This window comes from Scardinius erythrophthalmus (genome assembly GCF_964197995.2).
Source record: "Scardinius erythrophthalmus genome assembly, chromosome: 13".
NCBI classification, from domain to species: Eukaryota; Metazoa; Chordata; class Actinopteri; order Cypriniformes; family Leuciscidae; genus Scardinius; species Scardinius erythrophthalmus.
The window spans coordinates 15106249-15128645 of NC_138233.1; positions in this window are offsets into that span (position 1 = coordinate 15106249).

Consider the following 22397-nt stretch of genomic DNA (forward strand, 5'->3'; position numbering starts at 1 on the left):
CTGGCCAAGCAGAAAATGGAGAGAAAGAGGTCTTTAGAAAATGTTGGTGATCTGTGTAAAACGACTGTGAGCGTGAGCCCCTGATGTCTCATTGACATTGACCTTAATAGTCCACCTGCATTTTCATTGGCTATTCTGTGCAAAATGAAAACAGGTTTCACACACAGATACAATCAAGTGCTTTTTGCATCTGTATCCCTTTTAATATGTCATTGTACTCTCTTTCTCACTTTCAGTTTTAATGGGCTTTATTGGCATGGCGAATAATTGTACATTCCTCTGCCAAAGCATTGCAGCTCAGCTGCATAAAAAAGAAAATAGCACAAAACAGAGTACATAAACACTCTCTATTTGATATACAACATGGGAAAGGTATAGCTGTCAAACTTAAATATTTGTTAGGTTTGTTTAGGCAAATACCTCCAAAAATGCTGCTTACAAAACTATTTCTACCATTATTGACCAGGGGTGCGTTTCCCGAAAGCATCGTTAGCCAACTATGGTCGCAAGTTCATCGCAATGCCCATTGAACTCTATTGGTAACGACGGAACTTGCGACCATAGTTGGCCAACGATGCTTTCGGGAAACGCACCCCAGGAAGTGAAAAAATACTTTTTTATTGTAAACACAGTTTAATATTTGAGTTAAAATCTAACTCCATTATAGAGCTGACCTTGTGTGAATTTGGTTTTGTGTTGAACTGTTTACCCTAAAGCTACAACAAAAATATGATGATATTTATAAAAACAAAACAACAAGAAAAAAATTGTCAAAAAATTAAGAGAGCTTTGAAATACACGTTTGAAACCAACATAATGTACAAAACCACTGCTGGATAAAACACATTTGTGTAATTTTTCTTTAAGCTCAAAACCTTAAAATGACTCCACTAAGGAATACATAAAAAGGACTTCTCAACAAACTAATCGTTCATCTGAGCTTTAAATCAATGAATCAGAGAAATTATAGTTTACCTCAAAGTGGTAGAAATCATTAGTGGTTTTGTACTCAGCATTGTGCATGATAATGAAGTAAATCTCACACAAAAGCATCAAGATCTGCTAATGAGCTTCTGGGTAGCTGACAGATGCAGTGAATCACTTTCTTCAGCTGTCAGTGGTGAAATTCAAGCCCTGAGAAATGCCTTTTCTGGACATTAAGAAGAGGAACAAGAAGAAGAAGTTTTATTTATATAGCGCCTTTCCGTAGCTCAAGGTCGCTTTACATTGTAAATTACAATACATTTACGAACACACACACACATTACAATCACATAAGGACACATATAAAGTGCACATATTAAGTGCAGAAGGGTTCAAGAACAAATGTAACTGATGGATCCAGCGCAGCTGTCACTACAAACACAACTTCACGCACAACTTGTAAATCTCAATTTAACACAAGCCTTTAAGTACACACTCATTGTTTCTGAAATGCAGGCATCACTGTGGTCAAACAGAAAGCTTCAGTTGTCATAAACCGAAACAGTCTGGTCTTTGTAATTCATGGGGGAGCTACTTAGATTGAATTTCACATTTTGCTTATAATCTCATTGTCCACAGGGAGTATGAAGTTCTCTGTGCATTTGGCTGTCTCAGCTTTTACTGTGTGCTGTTGTTATTCTAAACTGGCCTGCTAAGTCACCCGTGACCGATTTATGACACGCAAGCTTGTCCCCTGTGGCACACACTGTACCTGTCAGTCCAGCGACATGGCAAGGGGTGGTAAGTTCAAAAACATATTAATTTTAGATTTGACAAACATGAACTGAAAAGTCTGGGGAAGGTAAAATATATAGGCCTAGTCCACAAAAAGCAAAATCATCAGTCTAAGAAAATCAAGACATGTAACTGCAGTTTATTCAAAGTCTCAGACAGAGTATTTGTGCTGTGAATTGATTTAGTTGGCTTTAGTAGTTTGTGAAGTAGGTTTGAGCATACTTGCTTTGCCAATATTATCTATTTTTAAATAGCCTTCACTGTCATCATAATATTTGCACCATTTTAAAATAGTATTTGAGCACTCAAAACAACATCAAAGCTAGAAGAATGATAATTACAAACATTTAATAAGATGCTGATTTTACAACAAGAGTTATTTATTCATAATTTTAAAGAAACTGGGACACTATGGCTTGGTTGTGCATACGGTTAAGAACAACAACAACAACAAAACATTTACAGAGACAGATCCTAATAAATATGCAGTAGCCTATCATGAGTATTGCATCATACTAGCCAAATCATCAGTATCTTATCCTGAGAAATCTGTGAATTTAGGGCACGAGTGAAAGCCTAGAAATGTAAGGAAAATCATTTCAGTCCCAATTAAGAGATCTCAGATGATGTACTGCTCAATCAAGCCTCTTCGAATCTGTCAGCGCATCTGTTTTTATGGAAAATCTCTTCAGAAAGAAAGACACAAGGAAGTGCATCTGCTGCCAAGGTTGGAACTGCAAGCGTGGAAACATTATCAGATTAGAACGGAGCAGGCAGAGGCATGAGGTATAATATAGGTTACTGTTTTCCCTCGCTGAAGAGAAAATGTCAACCATGTCTGTAAAGTTGTCGACACGCATCTCGGCTGATATGCCGCAACGCTCTTCTGTGTAGAGCTGAATTGGCCTATTGACACTGAAAATGGGAATTTACTTTTTTGTGCGAGGAGCTGAGTCACAACAAGGACATTTTTAAATGACATTTTAGTATCATATAAAAAATCAACACCACTCAGATCCTATTGAGAGGAAATCTCAAAGAGAAATGCATCAGACACACAAGCTTAAAGAGCAAGCCTTATGAAAAGCCTTTAAACTTGTGTAAAAACTACTGTATAGCTGTTCAGATCTTCAGGGCCTTATTTGAAGAAAAAGGCAAAAAAATAGAGATAACAAATAAAAGCATAAATAATATCAAGTTGTATCTTAGAGATGTGTTGTTGACAAAGTCAAAAAGCATCAAAATATGTTTTCGATATTATTTATTTCCAAGTAACAAACTATTCCCCACAAAAGCTAGTACCTAAACCTAAATAATCCTCTGGCCATTGGTGTGGAATGAGTGGCGAGCCTGTCAGCCCCATGCTGTAGATGATCCTTTCCCCTGCAAAGATGCAGGGCTGGTGGGACAGGGAGAGAGCACAGGTGGGGAGCTGGAAGCATCTCATCTCACTCAGAGAGAGGCAGGTTGGCTTAGCCAGCAGCAGCAGGGTTTAGCAAAACTTGCAAATGCCAGCCAACTACCTATTATTTCAGCCTCTCTTCCATTCACACTCATTTATTTTAGATGAAGTGCAATATTGAAATTCAGCCCTATACACTACACAAACTTACCAATGGCTCAAAATGCATGTTCACATTTAGATTTAAAATAGACAAGAAAACTAAGACAGAAGTGGATTTCAATGGACCGAATGCAAACGTCCTGAAAATAGACTCATTATGGAACTCATTCCATAACTGATGAAGTTTACACAGTTATTGAACCGAACTGAATCAACACTGAACTGATTTCAACTGAATAATGACTGTTTACTGTCGTCCTTAGAGCAGAATCGAATTCTGTTTGCATCAACAAATCATTATTTTCCTGTTTATCCCTGTAAAGCTGCTTTGAAACAATCTGTAAAGCGCTATTTAAATTAAGGTGACTTGACAATATAAAATTACTAAGAGAGTACAATAACTAAATTACTACTGTGTTTAGTAGTATTTATATTTTAAATATATTCAAAATATATTTTATGATCATATTCAGAGCTTCACAGCATTTAAAAAAGAACCCTTTAATTTAGAAATGGCCATGAGCTGCAAAAAGCTTTTTTCATAGTAGCACTGAATTCATGCCAAAACATTAGTGAAGATAACATCCAGGTTTTTGGCATGAGTGACAAGGACCCTTAATTATTGGCTAAACTAGGAGCTTGAGGAATATAATACCTTCTGTCAGTCTCATTTGTATGAAAGAAAAAAAAAAAAGCTTTTAGCCATTTTTTGCCCACAAGGCAATCTGAAAGATTTATATCAATGATTAGCACAACTGTGTGTCATCAGTATAATAGATGTTATGTGTCAAGAAATACTATGTTTTGAAAAACAGAACCCAAATGGAGCATATATAAAAGTGATTTTAAAAATGAGGTAAAGAAAGAAACATAAATCAATAAAGAGATGTTTCCATCAGACATCATTATTGTCGGTTAATGCTGGCAATGTAAAATGTAAATAAGAAGGTATTTAAAGGGATAGTTCACTTTGAAATTAAATTTTGGTATGTTTTAGCTTACCTCAAGGGCATCCAAGATGTAGGTGTCTTTTTTTCCGCAGTAGTTTCAATTTTGATATTTTTAGGTCAAACCGTTCTTGTCTGTCAGTCATATCATGCAGGTCTATGGTCACCCCCTCAAAGAGCATGCACAGAGTCCAAATTAAACAATTCCCCATCGTCCAAATTAAACAATTCCCCATCATAAGTACACATTGATGGCCTAAGACACGAAACGAGCGGTTTGTGTGAGAAAACAAACAGTATTTATATCGTTTTTACCTCTTATACACAGCCACGTCCAAGTGATTTGAGGGCACGCGCGCATCCTGGTGTGTGACGTGTACGCAGACTGGTGCATAGATATATACACTAGATGTCGCCTTAAAGACATTTGTTCCAATGAACTGCCATAGACAAGGCGACATCTAGTGTATATCTATGCACCAGTCTGCGTACCCGTCACACACTAGGATGCGCACGCGCCCTCAGATCACTTGGACAAGGTCCAAGTGAGGTCCAATTTTGAAAATCAAAATTGAAACTACTGCGGAAAAAAAGACACCTACATCTTGGATGCCCTTGAGGTAAGCTAAAACATACCAAAATTTAATTTCAAAGTGAACTATCCCTTTAAGTGAATGATTTATCCACAGCAATTATGAAAGTGATAAGCTCCAGTTGAATGGAGCTGTAGGATCACTCCACTTCAGCCCATTACCAAGCTACAGTACATGCAGGTTGCATGTAATCCATTTAAAGGTGCAGTGAATGAGTTCTGGTAAATGCTGTTGAAATTTGAAATCACCAAAACAAACACGACCAAAAGGATCACACCCCTATCTTGATGCCTCCGCTCCCACATTCACATACACTCTATGCAACATAGGCAACGACTATGGCGGAATCTGCTGTGCCTGCTTCCCGAGGGTATGATGTCATCAATAAGTGAAAGCAATTTGTGTTACTATGATAATTCAGGTCGAATGTCAAATTGTTATTTAGCTCGATGAATAGATGAATAGATTTAGCTCGATATTAACTCAATGGCAAAGTCATCCCTTCCATCCCAAAAAAACAAACACAGTTTTCATGAACAGCTTCTTACATTACACAAAAGTCCAAGTAACTAATATATTACATATGTGACAAGATTAAGGGGTTATTGCGATCATTAAAAGGGGAACCTAAAGAAAAAACATATTAGGAGAGTTATCACACTTTTCAGACACAGCCGATGCTTGAAACGGGTGGTGGAGGAGGTTTAGACGTTCCAGGCTTATAATAAAAATAACATTGACAAACAAGTGAAGATGACACACAAGTATATTCAAGCAAAAGACAGCATGTCTTAGTTCTGTGTAACACAGCAAAACCAACGTTACTTGAGTATCAAGAAGAAATAAAGTAACTGATTCCGTTTTCAGGCCTTCCCACTCCTTAAGGCCTCTCCAGTTCTGGAAAGCTTCCCTAATATTAACCTGGTTCTTACCTTTTACCTGATCTTAACCCATCTTTTTAAAGTTATATTCCCCTGGCCTTTTCCTCTTTTGTATTTTCTCTCTCTTTCTATAGTCGTTCTGCTAATGTCGGTCTTGTGCACTGAGCTCTCTCTCCTCTTCCATGATGACTGTATACTCCCCTTACTGTTGATTGGTTACAAGTGTGTTTCGGTGCTCGGTCCGATCCACTTTTCAACCGCGTTTTTCAAAAATCGCTCACTGTACCTTTAACTTAAAAAATGATCTTGGTACAAATTAAAAGAAGGGATTTCTTAACTTGAGTGCTTTGTTGCAGTTGTGCCCAGATCTTTAGCCACTGCCAGCTTTATCCTTTCCACAAAATGCGGAGAAGAAAGAACCATCGTAGTCTAGTATTCTGACTATCAAATACATAATAGAGCAGAACTTGTCGACAGGTGACAACATGCCAAAAAATAACATTGATGAGAATGCTGAGCCTGCAGAGACAACCAATTGTGAGAATCACTGAAACATGCTGAATAACACCTGCAGTTACTAGCTGACCATCATAACTAAACAAAACAGACAAGCCGAAGAAATAATGAAAACAAAACTGGACATGCTAGAAAGCTTATCAAATGAGGTACAAACACAAATTATTCGGCAAAACAGCTTGCACTACAAACACAGCTGGATGAGCTGGGTTTTAAAAAATCATAATGCTTAGCTTCCTCTCACTGAATAGCCTAAATCACCCAAACCGCATATTAAACTTAGGAGAGTACAGAGCTATTCATCGCACATTGACAAGTTTCTTTAAAACTCACTAATGAACTGTCACCATAGTTTAAACAACGTCAAGAGAGAGACAACTATCTTTCTTTTTATGCAAAAATGGTTTTATGCAAAAGCAGAAGCTGACTCTTGGGTGAAATCTAAGCAAATCATTTTCACACTTGAGGCCTGATCTGAAATGTGAAGATGTGCATGCAAAACCAAGATTGGCAGATTGCTGACATCCACAACACCCGAACCGCCACAGCATCACATTTGTGTATTTACAATACGAGGGGCTGCAGGTAGATTTATCAAAACAGCTTCAGAAATGGAATGAGCCTTTTCTAAGCAATGTCACGTCTTTAATCCCAATTGAGTCAGCTACTGTTCAAAGAAATTTAAATGGTTCCCACTTTGAAGATACATCCATTATAGACATCTATCCATTCTAAACCAAGGACATGGCTGGATAATCAAAGCCATACTCCAAAGAGTCATTTAATAATGTTGCTTGCTTAAAAACAAATCTGATAGGCATATTTTTACTCTGTGGTGGCAACCCTAAAGTAGTTTATTTTTTATTTTTTATGAAATGGTGCCTTGGTGAAATGTTGTACCCAACAGTGTTAAATACAATTATAAATACACATTTTACACACATTCATGTTTTTTTTTTAAAAGGACATTATTTACCCTTTTCTTGACAAATCAACCTCATACCTTGATTGCACAATTACTATTCTAAAGTTATAAATATAAAAAATAGTTCTAAATATAACCAAACTATAACTGAACCCTAACAGAAAACTTTCTTCCATGTTTTTTAAATTAAAAAAATAACTTTATTTTTATGCCATTTTCACAAGAGAGAATACCCCCAAAAGGAGGTTTTGCCAGATTTAACTCACTTATAAAAACAAACACACAAGCACGCGCACACACACACACACACACACACACACACATTCTAAATGTAGCACATTTGATATATAAAATCTGATTATTTGTATGAGGCTGGCATTGAGTGCACTATTCCACAACCTCATTAAAGTTTCACTCATTAAAAAGACTCATAATGTATTCATTGTGTCTGTGCTCTCACTAATTTCCTTCACACAAACCTATGCTCTAAGTTAATACTGATCATTATTAATTCAATCAATTTTATAATCATTTGACGAGCCAGGGGCTAAGCAAATCTTAGCCAGACTCGGCTCAAGATGCACTCTGCATTGCAATTAGTGCCGCTGAAATCATCGCCCAGTAGAGCTCATGTGCGGCTCTGAGGAGGATGGTCAGAGGATATTGGGATTGCAGCATGGAAAACCTTCAGTGTTGTGCCTAATTACGGTTTTCTGAAACAACACTGGCGGTATACCCAAGAGTTCTTGAGGCCCAGGCCTGAAGACTGAAACAGAAATGTTACATACTCTGCCATAATCACTAAGCTTTGATTGCACTTTCCAAGATATTCTGCAGTTCATTAACCTATCCTTAAAACTCCTGAGACATTTAATTTAATAGAAAGGACATGGCAGTTTGTCTGCCCTGCTCCTATAACTAAAGAATAACAATAATTAGAGGCAAGCAAAAGAGAGATGTAGATCTACTTTTCCATTGCATAGTTCAGGTCTAATTTGCTCCCTCTGGGCATAACATTAGTGTGGGGTGTGACAGGCTAGTCCTTCAGGTCATCTCACCACTCAAAGTCCTGCCTAACTCTAATGGTGCAACAAGAGAAGGTGAGGTGACATTTTCTACCACTAAATTAATTTACCCACCTGTCAATGTCCAGTCTCCCTGGTGAAATCTGCATTTGGCACCATGCCTTTTTTTATATAGGTGCTGTGCAAGAATTTAAAACCGGTATCTTCAATATTCACCAGAATATTCACATGAATAGTGTATGCAAGTGATTATACTAGCAGCTGGATTCCGTGATGTACGCCCACTATGACACAACCACTGACACACATAATGAAGATAAATGAAGCATGATAATGTGTTATCTAGAGGACTAACGTAGGAAGTGTGTGATTATCCAATGACAGTAGACTTTCCTGTACTGCCACTGGGATGAATTAGACACGTGTGGTTGTAAATATGTGGAAACAGACAGAGTGTGACATCACTGTATTCGAGGTTCTTCTGACTCAAATGAACCACGATACCATTTGTTAAATCAACAATAGAAAACAAAGAATTATCCATCCATTTTCCCAAAAAGCCAGTCCTGGGCATATATACACTACCAGTCAAAAGTTTGAAATAATCACAGTTATTTTAAAGGAAATAAGTCTCTTATACTCACCAAGGCTGCATTTATTTGATACACTGTAATATTGTGAAATGTTATTACAATTTAAAAGAACTTTTCTATTTTAATATAGCCAACAGTATTTTAAAGCATAATTTATTCCTGTGATGAGTGTTGAATTTTCATTAGCCATTTCAGTGTCACATGATCCTTCAGAAATCAATCTAATATATATCATATTCCAAACTTTTGACCGGTACTCCGGTAGTGTATGCATGTGTGTGCAACTATTTTTAAGTATACAGATTTTTATTTGACCACTTTCAGCTAAATTTCCTCCTACCTGCTTCAATAAGCTTTCTCAGAATAAATGGGAACAAACTTTTACAAGGTTAGAATGAAAAAGTGGCGTGCGAATATGCTGTGCAGATGAGGGGGGCAGATGTTGAATAGTTTGCTAATGTCAGAGGGAGAAACCGTAGCGAGTAGCGACGTGTGCCAAGGTACACGGCATTAGGAACAGATACAGGTATACATCCAGCCTGGGCACAAGGAGTTGGAACATGTTGAAGTGGACTTGGCACTTGTGCCAGTGAACAGATGTTAATCCAGGACAGATAATTACATCAGTGAGGGAACAGACATTTTTCCACTTAATTTCCGTCTTTTAAAAAGTGTGACTACTCCCAGAGGAACTTGCTGACAGAACGCCCCCGGACCTGTTTCCTGGGAAGGAGCCCAGGGAGGCTAGCGTGCTGTCTAATAGGTGGGCTTCGCTACGCTCTTCATCTCAGCGGGAGTGAAGAGCGAGAGGGTGGGGGAGCGCAGCATGTAGAAGATGGTCCTGTAAAATGTCTCGCTTTGTTCTGCTTTAACACCTACAAAGATACAAAAGTGCTTGTAAGTGCCATTAATACAATAAAACAGATTTTTATTTTGTCGGATAATTAAATTGTTTCATTGTGGGAGGCTACCAGAGTTTTGAAATTGAAGTATTTGTTATTTCTTAAACTTCAAATAAAAATGATTATCTGACTTCAAATGAAAATAGATGTAGCTACGTTTTCTCTAATATCATTTTAATTACCCATAAATATAACGAACAACAAATGGCCCTTTCCACGTTGTGTTTTGTTTTCTATAAACATTGATAAAAATAAGCTTTGATCAAGATATTATTATATTACAAGAAGCTTAAAAGGAGTATACATATCTGCATAAGAATAAATAAAATCACTCCACACACACACAGAAAAAATTTAAATAAAAAAAAAATCTTGTTGTTCCAAACATGTATGACTGACTTCAGAAAGAAATTCATACAGGTTTGGGACAACATGAACATGAGCAAAAGATGACATAATCTTCATTTTGGGGGGAACATTCCTGCAAGCAATTTGATGTGTGTTTCAAACGTAATAAACTTCATAAATGTATTCATTTGTATAAATATATAAACACGAACACACTGAATTAAAGATGCCTCCATACGCTCTTATTAGTAATTAATTCATTTCCTGTGTCCAGGGTGGGTAAACAGATCTTCAGAGCTGTGCTTAAGCCTTAAAACAGTCGTCTCACAAATTAAATATGACGTCAAAGATTCTGCTTGCAGGTTTCATCAACATAGTGTACTGCCAGTCTCCTTTATCAAACATGTTGCAACTTAGTTTGCACAACTTTAAATTACATTAAAAAGTAAGTGGGTGACTTCACAGGTTTTATGATAGCAGACAAGGGCTTCGGAACTGCATTAGGGAAATTTACAGTCCTAAAGACATTAGAAAATGTATGGCATGAAACCTAAATTAAACTCTGATCCAGGTAAACTGCATGACTGAGACCTTTCATGACCTTGCCAAAGCATATGGTCACCACGAATCCTTGATAACACCTCGTCAAGATCGCAAATGTCCTTCATAAGCGTCCTCCCTCGTACTGTAAGCGGAGGCTAAATCGCAAAGAAATATACGGCGATGATACTCAGGGCTCATATATCTTTGCAAACAGCATCTTTCTATCTAATTTACGGCAATAAAACCCTTCCCGGGAGGAGGTTGGAGAGGAGGTGATGTTTATGTTTTTCCCCCCTCTTTTCTTTTACTCAGCGACCAGAGCTAAACTCATTTAAAACTGCCACTTTATTGATTTCCTCTGAGCCGTGACCTGACTCACTGGTCACTCTGGTTCCACTACATGGCTATGGAAGTTATTTGACTAGCCATTTACATCACTCTCATTAAAGCGTGAAGAGAAATTTAATCCCCCTTTCATGCCTTTGTCTAACCTGTGAGGGTGGACTGATGCTGATACAAAGCTTCGCAGTGGAGAATAATTAAGTGCAGTCCCTCCCTCTGTGAGGGAAATGAAGTGTACAGTATTGAACTGTGTTGATGGCAGAATAGCTTCAACCGATTGATTAGGGTGAGAACTTAGTTTAATGCCCTTGAGAAGTGCAGCAGGTAATCCATTGAGTTATTAATCTGTGAAGGGCCACACAGGGCCACTGAGCCGAAATGGCAGATCTCTCGGGAAATCCCATTATGGTGAGAGTGTTAGTCACCACCTGTGTCACCGGGCAGTGAAAGGATTTCAGCCCTAATACGCTGTAACCCATTTCTTACCTGACCTCAGGTATTATGCCGTTTGACCCTCAGTGTGATAGAGGCGAATTGGCCTGAGATTTGTTTCCTAATGGAATTCATTTTAGGGTTACTTATCGGCTGTTGAAACAGAGTAAGGAGACAAGCACACAGGTGATTGTCAGTGGCCCGCTCAGCCTGGGTGTCACGAGAATGCTTTGCTACATCATGACTGGGAGGATCACTGCCAGGGAACCAGGACAGAAAAAAATAGATTGTGTTTTTTCAGAGCTCAACACAACAATGACAGGAAAAAAAATGAATGCCATAACAAAGCCATTGCAGGATACATTTTCCTTCCAAACATTTTGTAAGTTGCAGATAAAATTGACTTTAGCCTGACACTATTTTTGATATCATTAAAATGATGGAAGTTCCCCAGCTGAAGCCCCGAGTCTGGCTAGTCACAAACAGAGAGCTATGACAAATTCATTTAAAAGGGGTGCAGGTGGCAGAGGGAGGGCTGACGATTGAGAACTAATCTCCCCACTGCCTAATGTCAGGTTAGTCCATATATATATATATATATATATATATATATATATATCTGCAAAAATATCTCTCTCTCTCTCTCTCTCTCTATATATATATATATACATATATATATATATATATATATATATATATACATATATATATACATATATATATATATATATATATATACATATATATATATATATATATATATACATATATATATATATATATATATATATATACATATATATATATATATATATATATATATATATACATATATACATATATATATACCTTCAACATTTATCACCTTATCACAGTTTATTCGCTATAGTTTCGTAAATGGTACTATAATATGACGAGTTATCAAACCAGTTCCTTCTGTTAGACTTGCTAGACCTTCTGTCTCACAAATGAATTAGGTTAAATAGCTGTCAGCTGTTAAATTTAAGTACACAGTTAAATAATTCCCATTTAGGTCAACCAATTACCAAGCAATGCTTAATTTTGTTCAGTCTGTGGTGTAAAAAGGTCGCATTAGCAATTAAAGAAAAAACGAGCAAAACATGGTCAGGTCAAAGTGTCTGAAAATTGTATTTTACTGGAAGTCCACTGTATGAAGAATTTTTGGGTATAATATGTCACAGTTTACTTTAGTTTGCTATCCTCACTTACATAAATTAACTATAGTGTCCAAAACCCACTAGTAAAAATTTATCAAAAATTATATCTGGTGTCTGAGTAATGTCCTCCTGGGACCCAGGAATAGCCTCCTAAGACCCAGAAAAAAAGTTTTTTTTTTAATTTAGTTTTTTTTCCATGTCATCACATTGTTTAGAGCACAATAAACAAATGGTAAAAAAAAAAAAAAAATATTGAAAAATAATATTTTATTCATACATTATGCAATGTCCTCTGTAGTGGACGCCAGGACTAAGTTGTTTAAAAAATAAAATGACATGAAATTATGGCAAAAACAATGGGATGTTTTTTTCAATCACCAATAAATTTTGGGGTTTCAGGATTTTTTTTAACCAAAATTTGTATAAAGATGATTCTCAACTATGTTATGAAAGAAATAACGGAATGAATTGATACACCATTTTACTTTATGCAATGTGGGTAAAATGGCCATAAATTAATATTCCCATTCAATGCAATGTATCTATACACTGTATCTAATTTGCACATTAATGTGTTCTTGGAGCAACATTTAATGAAAAAAGAAGTGTAATAATTGGAGTAATAATTGGCAACATTTTAATAATAATATCTAATATTTCATAGGAATATTGATGTATAATTTATTTCCATATTCACTTGTTGTGTCTCCCAAAATGCCTGATAAACATGATTTAAGTCCTGATGTCCTCTACAGTGGACATGTATGAAATCAATGCCCTGTTCTGTAACAGAAAGTATTTTTTTAATTGAAACCCCATAACATTTTCCTGAAATGTTGTTTTATGAAATACAATTATACATTATAATTGCAATATATTATCATATTTGAATAAGACTGTTACATTTGATCACTAAATTAATGTCAGACATTTTTAAAGACCAAAGAGAAGTTGTTTTCATGGTGAAACCTCCAAACATTTGGTATCTCTGAAAAGTCCTGAATGTGCTCTTTACAGGACACCCAGATTGTGTCATGTGACATGTATGATGTCAGAGAAATTCACTAAAATATAATGTCCACTACAGTGGACAAAAGTCTATTCTTGGGTCCTAGGAGGATAGACTTTTGTCCACTGTAGTGGACATTATATTTTAGTGAATTTCTCTGAAACCACACATGCCACATGTCACAACCTGGGTGTCATGTAAAGAGCACATTCAGAAGAAGAAGATCTGACTGACTGCATTATATTTGTACATAAATGGAGGGGATTGACAAAACAAAAAAAAATAGATACAAAGATGGGGTGGTGAAGGCATGCAGTTAAAACAAGTTTAATCACTACGACAAACCCATCTGCAGAGGTGAGACACCCTTGCTCGATTGGCAATTAGCATTTAGATCAGGTCTGACAAGCGGCAGTCTGATGTGGGGTTTTTAAGCCACGGGTGAATAATAGTTGAACTCCAGGCCAAATAGTCTCAAAAACAGCTAAGTTATTTAATGTTTGGAACAATCTCAACAGCAATGTGAGCATATGCCAAACATGAACAAACTGCATTGGCAAAAGTAATCACTGAAAGTCTAAGCTCACTAACATGAACAGCCGACCACTTAACAGAATAGGTGCTAAATGGCAGGAATGTACGGCCTCATAAATTATCACCAAATTGCATCACCACTTCTGTGAACCTGTCACAACAAAATCTGCATTACAGCAGCTTCACAAACTAAAATTGTTGGCAGTACAGCCATTGGTAAACCACTTGGACAAAACATGGAGCAAATGGCCAATTGTTAAACAAGGTGGGTATCTGTAATGGCATGGGTTGCCACCTCATGGGAGCCATTAGGTCCAGCGATTGCACTGCACATTTGTACAACAGCCAAAGAATATGAGGCATTTTACAAGAGCAGGTACATTCAGTGCTGCAAATGCACCTCTGCTATGATATTCCTGTATTGCAGCGTGGTTATCTTGACATACACACCCCGGATTCAGATATAACAACATCAGACCTTTTGGGAATTAGTGGAGTTGGATATTAATGAATATACAAATATATGTGCGAGACAATATCTAATATATGGCAAGGCTGTAACCAAGTCTTGAACATTGTGGGTGACCAATGTTTTTATATTTTTTATGCATGTGTTACTGGGCTATTGGTCTTTTTATTTAAAGGAATTAAATAATTAAATGGTTAAAAGGCATTTAAGGAAATAAAGAAAAGGAAATAAGAACAGTAAATGTTCCAGGTCTATTGTAGTTATCGAACTGCTCTGACACACATGGGTTGAAGCTGAAGCTTCAAGGAATGTATCAGTGCAATTTCTCATATTCATTTCTCATATTACATGACCATATATTCTGCCATACAAGCAGTATAAAAACCATAAAATAAGTAGACCACCATTAACTTATCATTATCATTATTATTATTACATTGAATTTATTGCAATACATTAATATTTGAATTGTATATCAGAAAACTGAACATTTAGCATGTCATGCTTTTATTTTGTGCTTAATGGATAAAACAATTGATGGCACTGTTTTTGACACTCCTGATGCTTCAAGTCTTTTCCCGAAATAATAAGAGAAATGTTTCATAGCTTTAAGAGGCTTCATTTCTCCATCCCTAGATCCAAATGCAGCCATTTATTAAGAATAATCCACAATCGAAATTGAAATGACTGGCAAGGGTTAAAAGCACAGGGAATATAATCCAAACAAAAACAGAGTCCAAGATACAGGCAAACGGGGAAATCCAGGAAACTGGGCACAAGGTCAGAACTATAACTGGAGACAAGAGAAGAGCGCTCAGAAATGCAGTGTGACTAACAAGACTTCGCAAAGAGTGAGTGAAGACAGAGGGCTTATGCAGGGTTTAACAAGCTAATGACACACAGCTGAACATAATCACAACATAATGAATCCAGGCAATGGGTTATGGGAAATTACGTTCATGATGAGATATCCCAGGAGTTGGGAGGAGTGCCCTCTGGTGGAGATCATGGGCACTCCAGCTGGTGGTTGTGACAGTTATAAAGTAAACTCTTTGCAAATAAAATGTTTTTAAAATTATGCACACATTCATTCTTATTCGTATGTTTAATTGGTAATAAAACGCAAAACATTTCTTGTCTTGTCACATTCTAATATGATTTACATGAATTATGTAAATTATTCATTTTCAATTTAGAATGGTGAAATTTCATAAAAATGTTGATGTCATGAAGCCAATCACACAATCAGCACCAGATCCCACCACTCCTCCCACTCGATCTCTATACAAATACCTGCACCTCACATTCACTCACCGTCTGGTCTCGTCGACGTCGACCACTACTGCTCTTTGCCTACCCGACTACTTGCCTTCGGCAACGCTTCGTCTTCATCATCTGCCTTCTTCCCAATACGTGGACCACTTTCAGTCTATTCCTACCAAAGGAAACAAATACTAAGTGCTAAGTGCTGCACTCCAGCTGTTTCATTTACCGACTATATCTCGTTTCTGCTGCATTCTATATTCCTGTAAATAAATACAGATTAATATTGGATCTGTGGGTCTCTTCTTCTGTGTGTGACAGTTGAGTAGTTTGCATCACTGGATATTACTGTTGGTCACTGAACATTTCTATCGTAAAACAGTTGTCAAATATTATAAACCCTGAATATGTATTACACCATGTTGCTATTAAATACATATGGTATACACTATCATTTGAAAGTTTGGAAACAAAAGGTTTTTTTTTAGACATTTATTCTTCTGTTTGCCTAATGAATTATTTAATGAATCAAAATTGTAAATGTAAATTGTTATTACAGTTTGAAATACCTTTTCTATTTTTGACACTAAAAGCTTTGACGTCAAAGCTCCATTTTCAGTATATAATCAGTCTAGTATACTAAGAAAAAATGTATATTATCTTTATGAAATCCTCCTAATGTGCTGAATTGGTACTCAAGAAATGTTTGACTGTTATAAAATAAACAAAGAATTACAGAAGAATGAATCTGAGCTGTTTTGGGCAGAGTTTAATCATTAGAAGCCATAAATAACCCACAATGCTGTAGAAAGCATGAGATGAAACATCAGCATAATATCTTAAAGGAGAACTCCGGTCAATTTTAACATTGAGCTCATTTTTTTGTACATTTGGAGTGCTGTCAATATAGAGAACAACGACAAAAATCTGTGTTGCCTACACCGTGTTATTCTCTTTTTAAAATTTCCACCCTGTTGACTTCAATGGGGCAAGTACTAAACCTGCTTTTAGCCTCTTAACATCCTTGATGTGTCATTACAAGTGCACAGGTCATGTGAGTGATTCCTTCAGAGTGAACGCGAGTCAATCTGACTGCAGTAGATGTGAAAGATAGGGATAAAAATTATGTTTATTCAGCCAGCGCAAATACCTGTATTTACATCCTGTTTTTGGTCGATTGTCGAGTTCACGCGCGTGATCATAGGTACTAAACCAATGCGCGTGAACTCGACAATCGATTACTATGGACTTCGACCGAAAACAGGATGTAAATACAGGTATTTGCGCTGGCTGAATAAACATCATTTTTATCCCTATCTTTCACATCTACTGCAGTCAGTGTTCACTCTGAAGGAATCACTCACATTGGCTGTGCACTTGTAATGACACATCAAGGATGTTAAAGGAGAACTCCGGTCAATTTTAACATTGAGCTAATTTTTTTGTACATTTGGAGTGCTGTCAATACAGAGAACAACGACAAAAATCGGTGTTGCCTACACCGAGTTATTCTATTTTTAAAATTTGCACCCTGTTGACTTCAATGGGGCAAGTACTAAACCTGCTTTTAGCCTCTTAACATCCTTGATGTGTCATTACAAGTGCACAGGTCATGTGAGTGATTCCTTCTGAGTGAACACGAGTGAATCTGACTGCAGTAGATGTGAAAGATATGTATAAAAATTATGTTATTTAAGCCAGCGCAAATACCTGTTTACATCCTGTTTTTCGGTTGAAGTCCAAAGTAGTCGATTGCAGAGTTCACGCGCGTGATCATTGGTAACTAAACCTATGCGCGTGAACTCGGCAATCGACTACTTTGGACTTCAACCGAAAAACAGGATGTAAACATGTATTTGCGCCTGTTTGTAGGCAACACCGATTTTTTGTCGTTGTTCTCTGTATTGACAGCACTCCAAATGTACAAAAAAATTAGCTCAATGTTAAAATTGACCAGAGTTCTCCTTTAAGAGGCTAAAAGCAGGTTTAAATATTGCCCCATTGAAGTCAACAGGGTGCAAATTTTAAAAAGAGGATAACACGGTGTAGGCAACACCGATTTTTGTCGTTGTTCTCTGTACTGACAGCACTCCAAATGTACAAAAAAATGAGCTCAATGTTAAAATTGACCGGAGTTCTCCTTTAATAGGACTGACAGCTAGAAAGCTGTGATGAACAGTAAATTTCATTCTATGTGAAATAAACTGTCAATTTCTTTAAACACATAAAAACAGTCAAATGTCTTTTGAATAGCCGTGTACATGATATAGCATAAGCTAAGTGTGCAATAAGAGCAAGCAGAAAGTAAAGGTGAGGGATTGTGTGCCACTCTCTTGTGTCCTACTCTAAATGTGTTGTTGCGTGTACCCTTTACATCTCAAGAGCACTGCCATCCACAACATGTCTAAATGATGTCAGCCTGCTCTTCTCCTGTGGCCTGTAGACAGGAGTTAAGAGCATTTTATTGAAAAGAATTAAGGGCCCTGTAGCACTGACCTAGGGTGCGTCTTCCGTACAACAACGTACCTCGCTGCATAACTACCATGGTACGATGCATCGTTGAAGAAATCAAGCTGGTCACGAATGTTTCCCGAAACTGTATTGTCGTAAATTTGTTGTTCAACCATGTTGGTTAATGATGTGGTGGAGTAAAAACTTATTTTAATTAATCAGTTGATAGTTTGTTATAAAGTACAGACATGGGATGTGAGGACTAATTCTCATTTTTCTCAGTTATTTAGCTTTATTTCCAGATTCAATAATAGGCTCCTTCTTATGTACTAGAGCACAAATGGACACATGTGCACTCTTCAAAAATGGCACTTTAAATATCTTGACAAGATATCTAAAAGATGTAAATGACATTTGTATATTTGTAACAGATTCTACTGAATGTCAGCTTGCTTTTTCTGCTCTTTCTGGGGGGGGGGGGGGGGGTGATGGTTATGGATGTGTCTTTGAATGCAAACTCTAACTCATACCTAGGTGTCAAAAGGAACAGCAGGAAATGAATCGCTCCATTACGTGTACCATACCTCACATAAAGTCCAAGCACCAACTTAGCATACAAAAGTGATCTTTGAAGCATGAAATTGACAGATATTGATAAGCATGAATATTCACATAGACACTTGAATATAAGAAAAAAAAGGAGCAATTTTATCTCTTCCCATAACAATATCAGCATTTACCTCCCATCTAACCTGCACAGTGACATATGAGAGAAGCGCTGCTCAATGGCTAGATGATACAAAAACAAATAAGGGGAGAATGTCTGCTTTGTCAGAAAACACCTTTCCGTGGCGCCCGTGAAATCTGGCATGTCAGTAGAAATATGTCAGACTGGCATGTGGCATTTTCCTGCGCTGTTTACTCCGCCTAAATATCAATAGAGCACCATTGTTAATAAGCATGCAATGAAAATCAGCTTGGTGCCCACTGAACTGAGCTCAGGTTGTCAACAAGTTCAATTCAAATCACATGTTGTTGTTTGGTGTTTGTGTAGTTGTTTGAGCATGTAACACACACACAACCGGTTGTCCACTGTCGGACCAGCACAAGTCAGGGCTAACAATGTGCCGGGGGGCCAAAATCAATCTGCACTTCTAGTGTTGGGCCAGTAGCCCACCCTTAAAACGCCTCCATCGAACGTCATCACACAACTCTGCCAGCAGGGGGGTAGAAGACTGAAAAATAGCTAGACTCCAGCATTAATATTTAAACAATGATTGATTTACAATAAAAATGTTACAGTGACAGTAATTTATTAACTTGTGTCAGGAGTGCATATCAATAATTTTGAATCAAACTGGTATTTATCACTATTTCACATAAAAAAAAGATATTAGTCTTGCCTGTTTCCATTTGTTTGTGATCACAGGAATGCACAAAACAACTCAATCAAGGCTTTTAAGTCCAAAGACTTAAAGACTTACACATTTAGAAAAAATTAAATGTTTACATTTACATTGAATTGAATGAGCATTTATATACATTTTCCATAAAATTATGCGATCTGAGGAGGTCTGTGCAATCTCTCCAATCTCACTTTACTGTTACCCTTTCTGCCAGAGCAACAGAGGAGCTCACAGGCAGAAAAAAAGGAGTTATTTGAGTAACCTGGAATAATATGACATATGCATTTGTCCAGGATCAACAAAGGCACAGGCAGAGGTGGGTAGTAACGAAGTACATTTACTTCGTTACATTTACTTGAGTACTTTTTTAGAAAAATTGTACTTTTAAGAGTAGATTTGAATGTGGGTACTTATTACTTTTACTCGAGTACATTTCTAATGAAAAAACTGTACTTTTACTTCGTTACATTGGGCGACGTTCCTCTCGTTACTTTATTTTAATGCCCCTGCAAACAAGCCAGCACTGGCCCTTTACGGGCCCACTTAGGGCTAGCCTAAGGGCCCCCAGCGGGCTGCCAGCGCAGGGCCCATGAGAATTTGCTCATTGGCAAAACGTTGGCCCCTTAGCGCTGGCCCCGCACGGGCAGCCCTCACTTAGCCCCCAGAAAGCCCTCACTAAGCCCACACAGGGCCCGCACTATTAATTTACAACAATAAATCCGTTTCACTATAAATACTTTTCAGCTACTATAACTTATTTTATACATCTGAAATGGATGCAGTCACCACATAACTAATGTCTGTATTGTCAAAAAATGTACAGTAGTCAAAGGGATTTCAAATCAATGTATTTATTAATTACAAAATATAAAACATTCAATTCAGGTTAATACAGGTTAATAAAGCTAATTTAACACTCTGAAAGGGACTAAAAAATCTCTATACAAATATAAAATAATTCAAATAAACATAAAAAATACTGGTAACACTTTATAATAACGTTCAGTTGTAAGTCGTGTATAAGTGGTTAGTTAATGATGAACTAATCATTTACAAAACATTCATAAATGATTAGCAAGTGATATACTAACATTTTATGTATGTTTTGTAAATTCCATTACAAGTCATTTACAAGTGATTAGTAAATGATTAACTAATTATTTACAAAACATGAATATGCGTTCATAAATGATTAAAAAGTGATATGTTAATTATTGTATGTATGTTTTGTAGATTAAGTTATAAGTCATTTACATTTGATTAGTTAATGATTAACTAATCATTTACAAAACATGACTATATGCGTTTCATAAATGTTTAATAAATTATGTGTTTTTTTTGTATGTAGCAATTAGAGGGTGCAGAAAGTGTTGTAAATGCCTTGTATACACGTACAGATCATTTGTAACAGGTAAGTAAGTGTTCAACACAATGTGTAAATGCATGAATAAATCATTTACAACACTTTCTGCATCCCCTAATCTTAAGTGTACACTATTCATCACTTGTAAATGTGTTACACATCATTCATAGATTACCACTTCAAGACTCAATAAGGCATAAGATCAACAAATCTTATCTACGAATGATGTGTAACACATTTTCCAAGTGATGAATAGTGTACACTTTAGATTAGGGGATGCAGAGAGTGTTGTAAATTATTTATTTATGCGTTTACACATCATCTATAACAGGTAGGGATGTCAACGATTAATCGACGATCGATTAATTGTCGACAATACATTTAATCGATACAACTTATCGATCATCGATTAAGCAGGTCTTCATGCGCGTGCGCGCTGCTCAACCGCGAAACATGTAAAGCGAGCGCGCCGGAGTGTTTGGGACCATTTTACACCTTCATCATGACTATAAGTTTGCGTGTGTATTCGCAGCCTTTTGTTTTGTGCAAATGTAAGTTGTAATACTGTTTATTTTGTGTATGCCTATCTATATCTGATTTATCTCACATTGGATGCGTTTGGTTAAGAATTAACTCTGTAGTAAAGCGTCAGCTTCAGCGCGCGCAGCTCAAACGGCAGTGCACGACTAATAATGACTATTGGGACTGTAATATTACATAACATTATAAAGAGAACAATACTGTAATAAAACGTGAATTATTTGGGTTTAGTTGCCGTGTCGCGTTGCTCCAGGAAGAGCGCGTCCACAACATGAGTAACGGCTAGTTCTGAATGAATGGCACGTAACGTTAACTTAGTTCAAGTTCACAGTTTGTGCATGAATTTGCGTCATTTTGTGCAGATATAATTTGTAATATTATGTTTATTTTGAATATATCTGATTAATCTCATATAGGATGCGTTTCTTTTAGATAAATAATGTGCTAGCAAAGTGCTCCAGTTTAACGGTAGCAGATTCATTCAGCGCGTGCAGTTGTTCCAGGAAGAGCGCGTCCACAACAGTCACACATTATAAGTGCATACGAGGCGGCGTTGGTGACACGTTGTATTAGTAGTTAATTATATTTGATTATTAAATAATTAATTTAATTATCAATCACATCGAAACATTTTACAATCCTACTAGCCCTTTATTTATATTTAAAACCATTCTCATTGATTTGGTGAGGAACATAGCGTTTTGAGCAACATTTGCAGACAGGCATGCTGTTGGCCATAGTCACTGCAGTAGACGCATATCGCAGTATTACGGCTAACTATTAATCGATTAATTGATCGTTAATTTAAATGACGATCGATCATGGGAATTTGTGAAAATTGACATCCCTAATAA